The 11,568-nt window shown below is 44.4% G+C and overlaps 1 long non-coding RNA gene across 1 annotated transcript in view; it reads left to right on the top strand.

The window, feature by feature from the left end:
• The first annotated feature begins 7,868 nt into the window (after positions 1 to 7,868).
• Positions 7,869 to 11,568, top strand: part of LOC148139521 (uncharacterized) — a 48,648-nt gene continuing 44,948 nt past the window's right edge. The window contains exon 1 of the long non-coding RNA XR_015753671.1: positions 7,869 to 7,996. This is a non-coding gene — a long non-coding RNA (uncharacterized LOC148139521). The remainder of the gene's footprint in view (positions 7,997 to 11,568) is intronic.

Below are 11,568 nucleotides of genomic sequence, written 5' to 3'. Positions count from 1 at the left end.
ATGAGACAGTCATGTGGATCTGAATATGAAAAGTGGAGCTGAGAATAAGCAAACAGCAGCAACCGTTAGCAGGAATTCTTTTGTAGGCACCAACCAGTGATGGGAATGTCAATATGGTTACAGTCAGGACACTGAATGTACTTTGGCAAGGGCAGTACAGTAACTGTGTGAGACAGTGGTCTCCATGCCGACTGATACAGCAATGACTATCAGTGCTGTAACGGATAGAATCCTGGATTGTATGTGAGATGGTTTTCTATAAAATCATATCATATTTGTAGATCAAAAGCTGTGTACTAATAAATATCCAGTAATCCCATTATAAAGGAGTTTTGTGAGCAGAGACCCATAATATAATGCAGGACATATTGAGTCTGTGCTCAGACCATGACATGTAGGAGGGGAATGAGGCCATTTGGCCAATTGGGTATGCTCTGTCCTTCAATCAAATCATGACTGATCTGATACTGTTCAACTCTACTTTCCTGCCTTTTCCACAAAACCCTTGTTTTCCTGATTCATTAAAACCTGCAGGAGTTTACAGAACAATTGGAGAGGTAGACAGAAATAGCAAATTGAGTTTAATCTGGACAAGTGTGAGCTGATGTCAAATTCAAGAAAAAAGTTAGCATACTGAGGGATATTGATATACAGAAGGATCTTGGTGCAAGTCAGTAACTCCCAGAAAATGGCAACAGAAGTGTTTCAGATGGGAAGGAAAGCAAATGGAGCACTGGCCTTCATTGGTCACAACGTTGGGTAAAGTGGTTTGCATCTGATGCTGTAATTGTATCAAATGTTTGTTTGGTCACATTTGGAGTACTGTGCCCAGTTCTCATCTCCACAAAACAGGAAGGATGTGGAGTCTTTGGACAGGGTACAAAAGTGGTTAATCAGCACGTTACCTGTGTTATGTTTTTAAGGGTGTCTTAGGTGTAAAGAGGAAATTAAACAAAGTTGGATTGCTTTGTGAGAGTATCAGAGGCTGACAGGCGACCAGGTACAGGGATATAACATTAGGACAGGGATAGATGATGTGGATAGTCAGAATCTCTTTTCCAATGTGTAACTTTCAAATACTAGAGCCCAGAGATTTAAGGTGAGAAAGAGAAAGTTTAAATGAGATTTGTGAGGCAAGTTTTTTTTAACAGAGAGTGGAAGTTGCCAAGCAAGGTCATAGAAACCGAAATGTGAGTAAAGTTTTGAAGTGGCATTTAGACATGAACGGGCAGAGAATAGAGGGTTATGGACCCATGTGCAGGCAGATGGTATAAGTTAGAATAGCATCATGGACAGCATAGACGTGGTGGGCCGAAGAGCCTGTTGCTGTGCTCTACTGTTCTATTTTCTAACTTCCCAGCATCTGCCTGATCAGAGCCCCTCAGAATCTTGGATGGTTCATTCCATTTCTCTCTCATTATCTAAACTTCAATGGGTTCAACCTCAACCTACTCCACCTCTTCTCATTAGAAACTCCCTCCATTCCCAGGATCAGCCAAGTGACCCTTCTCTGGACTGCGTCCAATGCGACAATATCTTTCCTTTGGGCACTCACACTGTTCATAATATTCGAGGTGTGGTCTGACTTGTACCTTGCATAGTCTTAGCTTGACCTGCCTATTTTTAGACTCCATTCCGTCTCTAATAAATGTCAGCATTTCATTTGCCTTCTCTATTACCTGCTGAACCTGTGGGCTACCTTTTTCAGATTGATAAACAAGATCTCCCTCAGCCCTTTCTGCTGTCAGTCTGAAACCAAATAGTGTTAGCCTGATACTAAGTCGGGAGCATATTGACATTGTTAGAAAGGATATGTCAATATGCAATAACTGGCCACTTGGAAACACATTTGATAAAAGAGAATTTGTTTTTGAGCCTGTTGGGTTTAATTTGTTGGTGTGAATATAAATGGCAGGTTTGAAAGGGTGTAGAAGGAGTGGAGTGGTATAGGGGATATGGTGTATTTGAAATATCAGAAGCCTTTACGCAAGTTTCAATAAGGACTAAAGAGTAACTTGGTAGGGAATAGGGCCCCTTAAAGATCAGTAAGGTCGTCTATGTGTGGAACCCGAGGAGATGGGTGAGATATTAGACAAAATAGTCCTGTCAGTATTTACTGTGGAGAAAGACATAGAAGCTCGGGAACTTGGGGAAATAAATAGTGATGTTGTGGAAAGAATCCTCACCAGAGAAGAGAAAGTGCTGGAATCTTAAAACAAATAAAGGTAGAGCAATCCTCAGTAGCTCATTAGGTTTATCCTAGAACATTGTGGGAAGCTAGGGAAGAGGTTGCAGTGTCCCTTACAGAGATATTTATATTATCAACAGACGCAGTGAGGTGTCGGAAGACTGGAAGGAACATTATGCTGTTCCATCACATAAGGGCTGCAGGGAAAAGCCAGGAAATTACAGCCCAGTGAGCCCAGTGGTGGGGAAGTTGTTGGAGGAGATTCTGAGAGAAAGGAGCTATGTGTATTTGGAAAAGCAAGGGCTGATTAGAGATAGTCAGCATGGCTTTGTGAGTGGAAAACCGTGTTTCACAAACTGAATTGACTCTTCAAGCAGGTGGCCAAGAGATCGATGAAGGCAGAGCAGTCAACATTGTCCACATGGACAGCGAAGCATTTAACAAGGTTGAAAGGGTTGTAGAACATCTAGTCAAGGGGAGGAAGGAAGCTTCTTTAAGGTTGAGGAAACAAGGATCAGATAGGTTTCCAGAGGGTAACATGGAATAGCACGATGGCCCAGTGGTTAACACTGCTACCTCATAGCACCACGCACTCTATTTCGATTCCAGCCTCAGGTGACTGTCTGTGTGGAGTTTGCACGTTCTCCCCGTGTCAGCATGGTTTCCTCCAGGTGCTCCGGTTTCCTCCCACAGTCCAAAGATGTGCAGGTCAGGTGACTCAGCCATGCTAATTTACCCATAGTGTTCACGGATGTGTAGGTTTGGTGCATAAGTCGGGGCAAATGGAGAGAATTAGGTTGGGGGAATGGTTCTGGTTGGGGTACAGTTTGGAGGGTTGATATGGAGTTGTTGGGCCAAATGGCCTGTTTCCACACTGTAGGGACTCTCTGAAGGTACCAGGAACGAACTGAAGAATGGACTTAGGACAGCGAGAAGGGGGTATGAAAAAGCTTTGTTGGGAAGGATTAAGGAAAACTGTAAGGCATTCTCCACTTATGGGAGGAACAAGAGGATGGTCAGAGTGGGGGTAGGGCCGATCAGGGATAGTGGAGGCAACTTGTGCCTGGAGTCACAGGAGGTAGGGGATTTCCTTAATGCAGACTGTCCTTCAGTATTCACTAGTGATAGGGACCTTGTCATTTGTGAGGACAGCGTGAAACAGGCTGATATATGTGAACAGGTGGATGTTAAGAATGAGAATCTGCTGGGTATTGTGTAAAACATAAGGATAGATAAATCTATTGGACCAGACGGGATGTGCCCAAAGTTACTACACGAAGTGAGGGAAGAGATTGCTGTGCACTTGGCAATGACCTTTGTGCCCTCACTGTCCACTGGAGTTGTACCAGATGGTTGGAGGGCGGCAAATGTTATTCCCTTGTTCAGGAAAGGGAATACCGATAACGCTGGGAATTTCAGACCTGTCAGTCTTGTGTCTGTGGTGTGCAGATTATTGGAGAGGACTCCAAGACAGGCTTTATAATTCCTTGGAAAACCATAGTTTGATTAGAGATAGTCAGCATGGCTTTGTAAGGGGCAGGTCATGCCTTACAAATCTTATTGAGTCCTTTGACGATGTGACAAAACACCTTTATGGTTCATTCAGAAAGTACGGAGATATGGGATACAGGGAAACCTGTCTGTCTGGATACAGAATTCTTGGCCCAAAGAAGATCGAGGGTGATGATGAATGGAAAGCATTCATCCTGGAGCTCGGTGACCAGTGGTTTTCTGCAGGGAGGGTTTACAGGACCTCTGCTCTCTCTGGGTTTATAAATGACTTGGATGTGAGTGGAAGAGTGGGTTAATAAGTTTGGCAATGCCATGAAGGTTGGTGGAGTGGCTGGTGTAGGTTGCAACGGGGCAATGACAGGATGCAGAGCTGGGCTGAGAAGTGGCAGATCGAGTTGAATTTGCAAAAGTGTGAAGTCATTCATTTTGGAAGACTGAATTTGAATGCAGAATGCAGGGTTAAAGGTAGGATCCTTGACAGTGTGGAGGAACAGAAGGATCTTGGGTTCCAAGTCCATAGATCCCTCAAAGTTGCCACACAAGCTGATAAGCTTGTTAAGAAAGAATATATTGTGCTGGATTTCATTAGCTGGGGGATTGAGTTTTAAAGCCGTGAAGTTATGCTGCAGCTCTATAGAACCCTTGGAATATTGTGTTCAGTTTTGGTCCCCTCATTACAGGATGGATGTGAAAGCTATAGAGAGGGTAAAGAGGAGATTTACCAGGATGCTGCCTGGACTGTAGAGCATGTCTTATGAAGAAAGTTTGAGGGAGCTAAGGCTTTTCTCATTGGAGTGAAGAAGGGTGCGGGGTGACTTGGTAGAGGTGAACACGATGATGAGAGGCACAGAGAGAGTGAATAGTGAGAGACATTTTTTACTCTGACGTAAATAGCTACTCCAAGGGAGTATAATTTTCAGGTGATTTGCGGAAGATTAAGGGGAGATTTCAGAGGTAGGTTCGTTACATATAGAGTGGTGGGTGAGTGGAATGCACTGCCAGTGGTGGCAGTAAAATTAGATGCATTCGGGTCATTTAATATACTTCTGGGTAGGCACATGGATGGTAGTAAAATGAAGGGTATGTAGGTTAGTTTGATCATACAGTCAGATAAAGGGTTGGCATGGCATCATGGCCTAAGGGTCTTGTGCTGTACTGTTCTGTGTTCTGTGTCTGTATGATAAACTGGGTAATAAGCTCAGATCAATGTAAAAGGATATGGCATTCAGGAGGACCGAGGGAACTGGATGCAAAATTGGGCTTGATGGTCGGAGACAGAGGGTGATGAGAGACATTTAGTTTTTCTGACTGGAGGCATGTGACCAGCGGTGTAGTGGGCCCACTGTTGTTTGTCATTTGGATAAATGGTTTGGATGGGAATATTGGTTTCCTGGTAAGTAAGTTTTTTGGGTGGCATTGAAACTGGTGGTAAAGTGGATAGTGAAGAATGTTATCTGTGGTTCAAAGGATGAACAGTACTGCTGGGATAGTGGGCTGAAGAATAAGAGATGGAGTTTAATTAGATAAATGTGAAGTCTTCCATTTTGGTGAAACAAACCAGGGCGGGACTTTGTACAGTTAATGTTCGGACCCTGGGTAGTGTTGTCAGTCAGAGACCCAGGGATGCAGGTACACAGTTCTTTGAAAGTGTTATCCCAGGTAGACAGGCTGGTGAAGCAGGCGTTTGGGATGGTTACTTTCACTGGGGAGAGCATTGAAAGTAGGAGAAGGATGTCATGTTGTATCTGTACAAGACATTGGTGAGACCACCATGAAACCATTGTTGATCAGCAGGATGAACTCATCTAGTTCACTTACCTCCTTTAGGGAAGGACATCTGACATTCTAACCTGGTCTGGCCTACACGTGACTCCAGACCCACAACAATTAGTCTGACTCTGACCTACCCTCTGGGTAATTAGCAGTGGGGGCAAATATTGATGGTCCAATCAGTAGCATCCTCATCCCATGAATGAATAAATAAAAATACATATATCCCTCCCTACCTCTGCAAACCCCTCCAGCTGCAGCAATCCGTACTGGCTTTGTAACACCGTTCAGGCCCTGACCACTCTCTGTAACACTCTCACCACCTCCAGCACCTTCACCTCTCCCTGTTCCTATCGTTTCAATATGCCCTGACAATGTTTCCCCTTCCCAATGCCCTCCCCATGCTAGCAGACCCGTTGCAATCCCTTTTGCACTTACGACGAAAACACTTTCTCACTTCAGAATTTTAAGTACTTTGTGGTGATCTTCTCAGCCCCATAATCTAGTATGATCCCTTTTGTCCTGAGTGAGGGACCAGTGGGGATTTCTTGTTGAAGTTATGTCTATTTCAATGGAATGTCCTTTATTTGAATGATTTACACTGTTCCTTCAAATATTTTCCACTGTCCATTTACAGTCACATATTTCAGTCTGTTTAGCTTGTTTACCTTGGTCAGTTCTCCTTTCAAACTCATGTCATTGGCTATTTTTGTTTCTAGTTGTAGCTTGCCCTTTCTGTGATTCACTTTAAAACTTTATATTTCTTTAAACTGCACTTTATCACAATTTCCCAGAGGATCTCTCCAGGTGACATTACTCATTCACTAAGTTTCATCACACAACAGTCGCTCTGAGATAGTTACATCTCTAGCCAGTTGCACAATGTGTTATTCAAAGAAACACTGAAAAAAAAAATCTCTGAACTCCTCTTCCAATATCACTCTTGTCAGTGTGAATGTCCCAGATTTTGGGAATATTGAAGTTTCCCAAAATTATCACAATGCTTTTATTAAAAATTCTAATTGATTCTTGTTTATTGCAGTGATGAGCAATGAAATGCTGTTCAGTGGCTAAAACTGTTCTGCTGCTTGTGTCCTTGGCAAGTAGTAGCTAGAATTTGCATTCAGACTGACTCTACTTCATGATCTGATGCCAAATGCTTTCTCTGTAATGCCTTTCTTCCCCATTATTGTTAGCGTCATCCATTTTGCCTGAGTTTGCACAAGGTTGTGAAACATTGAATATTCATGTTCCACCTTTTGTTCACCCTGGAACCATGTCTCACTGCTGTTTCAATCTCGTTTTATCTCTGTGTCACAAATCCATCTACCCTATTGCAGAGACTTTGTCCATTCCAAACAACACGTAACGTACTCTTTCCCACAATTTCCTGTCACAAACCGATTCACTGATGTACAGTTTTAACTAAACTTTTTCCCATCCTGTTCCTTTCTGCTTGTCTTCAGGCACATTCCCATGCTGTTCCGATGCTTCCCGTTTCTATTTGGATTTGGAAAGGTCCTTTCACCTGAATCCTGTCTCTGCATCCTCTCGGTCAGTTTACAGCCCTGTCCATAAACCTACCGACATGATTGGCCAGGACACTGGTCCCATCATGGGTCCAGTGGGGCCCAGTGAACGGGATTGTTTTTATTAACTCGTGGGATGTTGGTATCTCTGTCTGACCAGCTTTTCTTGCCCACCCCTAGCTGCCCTTTAACTGAGTAACTTGCTCGGCCATTTCAGAGGGTCATTGAGAGACAAACACTTTGCTGTGGGGATGTTGTGCAGACCATGTGAGGATAGGCAGATGTCCTTCTCGAAATGACAAGTGTTTGTATTTTCTGTACATCAGCAATTGTCTCATATTTATTTATGGATTATTAATTATTATCTTTAAAAGTATTGTTTTCAAATTCTCCCATCTCTGATGGTGGGATTCAAACTTGTCTCCCCTGAACATTAGCTGAGGTTTTGGATACATGCTCTAGCAATAATGCCACTCGGCCATCACTTCGCTTGCTCACTGGTTGGTCATTCCTGACCAGTTATACCATCATGAAGCAGAACCCCTTCTTCCCACACAATTGTTTGATTCTGAAGCCTTCTGACATGATTGTTTGAGCCTGATGCCTTCCAGCACTCGGGTGATATCACACAGTATCTCTCCATGTGGTATCCCTCACTGTGTGGGTCTAATTGCTGCCTCTGTCAATGCCCCTCGCTCTTATAGTTACTCCAGATCCTGAGTCAACAGAATTCTCCACTCCAGAGAGACGCAGCAGCACAGGTCAGGGACGCAGTCTGGGACTTTCCAGGACCATTCGGCATGTGTAACTCTCACTACATCAGTATAAATTCCCATTCTGTCTATTTGTCTGTCTCCTGTAGGTGCTCAGGAAGGTCCTGACTCAACAGACTTCACAGCTGCTGGGTGTCTCGTCCATCACCACATTGAAGATGGTTGGTCCGACAGAGAGACCAAGGGCAGGGAGAGCTGGATCCTTCAATAAATCCTGCAGTGAGGTAAGATCACTCACAGTGCACAGAGCAGAGAGCAATGAGAGGGCTCCATATAATGGCTAACAAGACATGACATAGATACAGTGCTGGAGGGGGAGCAGAGTACAGACACACCTCAGGCTCAACCACCACCCCTGCTGTAAGTTTTGTTGTACTGAGACAGTATCGGGAGTGTCATAGTTGTCAATCCAGGCCTGTGCTGTCTTAGTGAGCATCAGTATAACAGAGGGGAAAGCAGGCTTCCCAAGAGAGGGTGGGAATGCTGCCTGGGATTTCTCTTCTGTATTTCCCTCTCCAACATTGTATCTATGGCATGTCGCGTGGACTGGTGTCTTCAATAATTTTTAACTCCTATAACAGTTCCTGACCCTGTAACCTCCTCCCTTCTCTGTCGTCCCTCCACATGTTTGAAATGTACTGCATTCCAGCCTACCATCCCTATCTCTGTAACTTGCTTCAGTGTCTACAACATGCCTTATCTCGGTCGTCTCCTCCTCCAATGGCAGAGTCATGCAGCACAGAAACAGAACCTTTGCTTTGATCCAACTAGTCGATGCTGAACACGGTTCCTGAACGAGTCGCGTTTCCCTGCAATTGGCCCGTATCCCTTCAAACCTTCTCCTCTCCATGTATCCACCCAAATGCCTTTTCCATGTTGTCATTGTGCTTCTCTCCATCACTTCCCCTGGCAGCCCATTCAAGTTGTGCACCATGCTCTCTGTGAACAATGTTCTCCTCTGATCACTCTTAAGTCTTCCCTCTCCCACCTCACATTTCTGCCCTCTAGTTATGGACTCCCCTACCCTGGGGTAGAGACCTTCACTATTCACCTTACCTGTACCCCTCATGGTTTTGAAAATGTGTTGCTGGTGAAGCACAGCAGGTAGGTCAGCATCCAAGGAACAGGAGAATCGACGTTTCAGGCATAAGCCCTTCATCAGGAATTTTGAAGAGCTTCTGTGCAGAGGAGATGACCTGGGGTGTGCAGTGAGAGAGGGACTCACTGAAATCTTTGTAGAGGGAGGAAGAGAGCTTCTTCAAGGAAGGCATCCTTGTAAGAGGATTCGCAGTAGGCTGAAATCTTCGAGGAGAAGGTGAGGTCTGCAGATGCTGGAGAATCAGAGCTGAAAATGTGTTGCTGGTGAAGTACAGCAGGTCAGTCAGCATCCAAGGAACAGGAGAATCGACGTTTCGGGCATAAGCCTGGGATACAGTTGTTCAGGACCTAGGGCTTTTTCTACGTTTGTGTTCTAAGACATCCAGCACCACCTCTTCTGTAATGGGGACTGTTTACAAGACATCACTGTTTCTTTTCCTTTGTTTTCTAGTCTTTGTCCACAGTATGTTCTGACATGAAATATTCATTTAGGGTCTCGCCCATCTCCTGTGGTTCCACACCTGAGGGGCCTTATTGTCTCTCTTTGCTTTTTTGTACTTGTATGCTGTAGAATTTCCTTGCATTCTCCTTATCCTTATCTGCCAAAGCTATCTCATTCCCACTGTTGTGCTTTCCAGCTTATCCACCCTATCCTTGTAAGTCAAACCCTCCAGTATCAGTAACATCTTCGTCAGTCTTTGCTCTGTGTACAGTTTCAGAAAATGCTTCCTAAATCGGGAAAATCAGGATTCTACACAGTACTCCAACTGGGGACCCAGCAATGTCTTGTACAGCCGTAGCATTATGTACCAACTCAATGCTCTGACCCATGAGGGCAAGTGTACCTAATCTGCTTTCACCACCCTGTCCACCTGTGATGCCACTTAGAAGGAACAATGTCACTGCACCCCTTGGTCTCTCTGTCTGTTCGACAGTATTGAACAGGGCCCTACCATTAACAGTGTTAGTCGTCCCGGTTTTGTCTTAACAAAATCCATTAATTAAAATCCATCTTTCATTCCTTGACCCACTTGTCCAGTTGATCAAGAGCCTCTTCGGTAACTGTCTTCACTCCCCACTGTAACACTTATTTTGTTTACTAACGATGATTCCTATATTCTCGTTTATGTAAATAATGCACATGTGGCCCCAGCACCAATCCTTATGGCACACCGCTGGTCAGAGCCTCCAGTCCACACAACAACCCTCTCCCACTACCCTCTGTCTCCTACTGTCAAGCCCATGTTGTGTCCGTTTGTCTCGCTCTCCCTGATCCCATGTGATCTAACCTTACTAACCAATGCACCAGGATAAACCCTGCCTAAGGCCTTGCTGAAGTCAGGATAGACAGTGTCTACTGCTCTGTCTTCATCTATCTTGTTAATCACCTCTTCAACAAACTCAGTCAAGTTTGCGAGACACTACTTCGTAATCACAAAGCTGTGCTGACTATCCCTAATCAATCCTTGCCTTTCCAAATGCATGTAACTCCTGTCCCACAGAATCGCTTCCAACAACATTCGCACCACTGACATCAAGCTAACTAGTGTTTAGGTCCCTGGCTTCCACTCGCCGCCTTTCTTAAATACTGGCACAACATTAGTGACCCTCCAGACTCCCAGCTCATTACCTGTAGCTGTCTTTGATAGAAATATCTCTCTAAGGGACCCCGCAATTTCTTCCCTAACCACCTCCCTCCCCAATGTCATGGGATACACCTGATTAGTTCCGAGAGAGTTGTCTAATTTTTATGCATTTTAAAACCTTCAGCACTTCCTGTTCGCCAATGTGGACTCTTGTGAAGACAACACTGTTTATTTCCCTGACTTCCCCAGAGTTTCTCCACAGTAAGTTCTGACGTGACATTTATGTTCAAACTGATAGAAGTGTGGTAATTTTGCCAAAGTGCTCCCCTACAGACACCTCAGTCCCTTTCCCTACTTTTGTTTCCCAAGGGGAGGTCAGGTTTTATCCCTTTCTGCAGTCAGGCCATTTCCATATTGACTGAGACAGTTTTCTTGAACATACTGAACAAATTCCTCCTATCCAAGCTGTACACATTATGGCAGTCCCAGTCTAGTTATGGAAAGTTAAAATTCCCGACCTTTGCAACCCTATTATTCTTAGATATTTGAGATCTCCTGATATATTTGCTGCTCTATTTCCCGTTGACTACTGGGGGCCTGTAATACAGTCATATCAAAGTGATGACTCATTCTTATTTCTCAGTTCCACTAAGAGAATTTCACTGGGCGATCCCCAGGCATATCCTCTGTAAGTGCCGCAGTGATTTTTTTCACTAATTAAGAACTCCACTCTCACTCCACTTTTGCTTCCTATTCTGTCCTTCCTCTAGCATCTGTCTCTGGAACATTGAGCTGCCGGTCCTGTCCCTCCCTCAGCTGTTGTTCTGTAATACCTGTGATATTTCAGTCCCATGTTCCCATCCATGCCATGCACTCATCTGCCTTATCTGTCAGGCCTTTTACATCAAAGTAAGTGCAGTTGTATTGATCGGTTTTCCCTCATTGCCTGCTGTGCTCTTGCCTGCCTTATCGATTGAAATTACTCTTTGAAATTCAGTCCCAACCTCAACCTTCAGACTGTAGCCTGAGACCATCCCCCTCACTGTGGACAACACCCTCACCCTTCATGTCATCTGTAAATCTTCTGCTATCACATCCAACTCATTATTGTA

Source organism: Chiloscyllium plagiosum, unplaced genomic scaffold, assembly GCF_037043375.1.
Source record: "Chiloscyllium plagiosum isolate Xiang-an unplaced genomic scaffold, Cpla_swu_hap1 HiC_scaffold_38, whole genome shotgun sequence".
NCBI classification, from domain to species: Eukaryota; Metazoa; Chordata; class Chondrichthyes; order Orectolobiformes; family Hemiscylliidae; genus Chiloscyllium; species Chiloscyllium plagiosum.
This window is presented reverse-complemented; position numbering and strand designations above follow the sequence as displayed.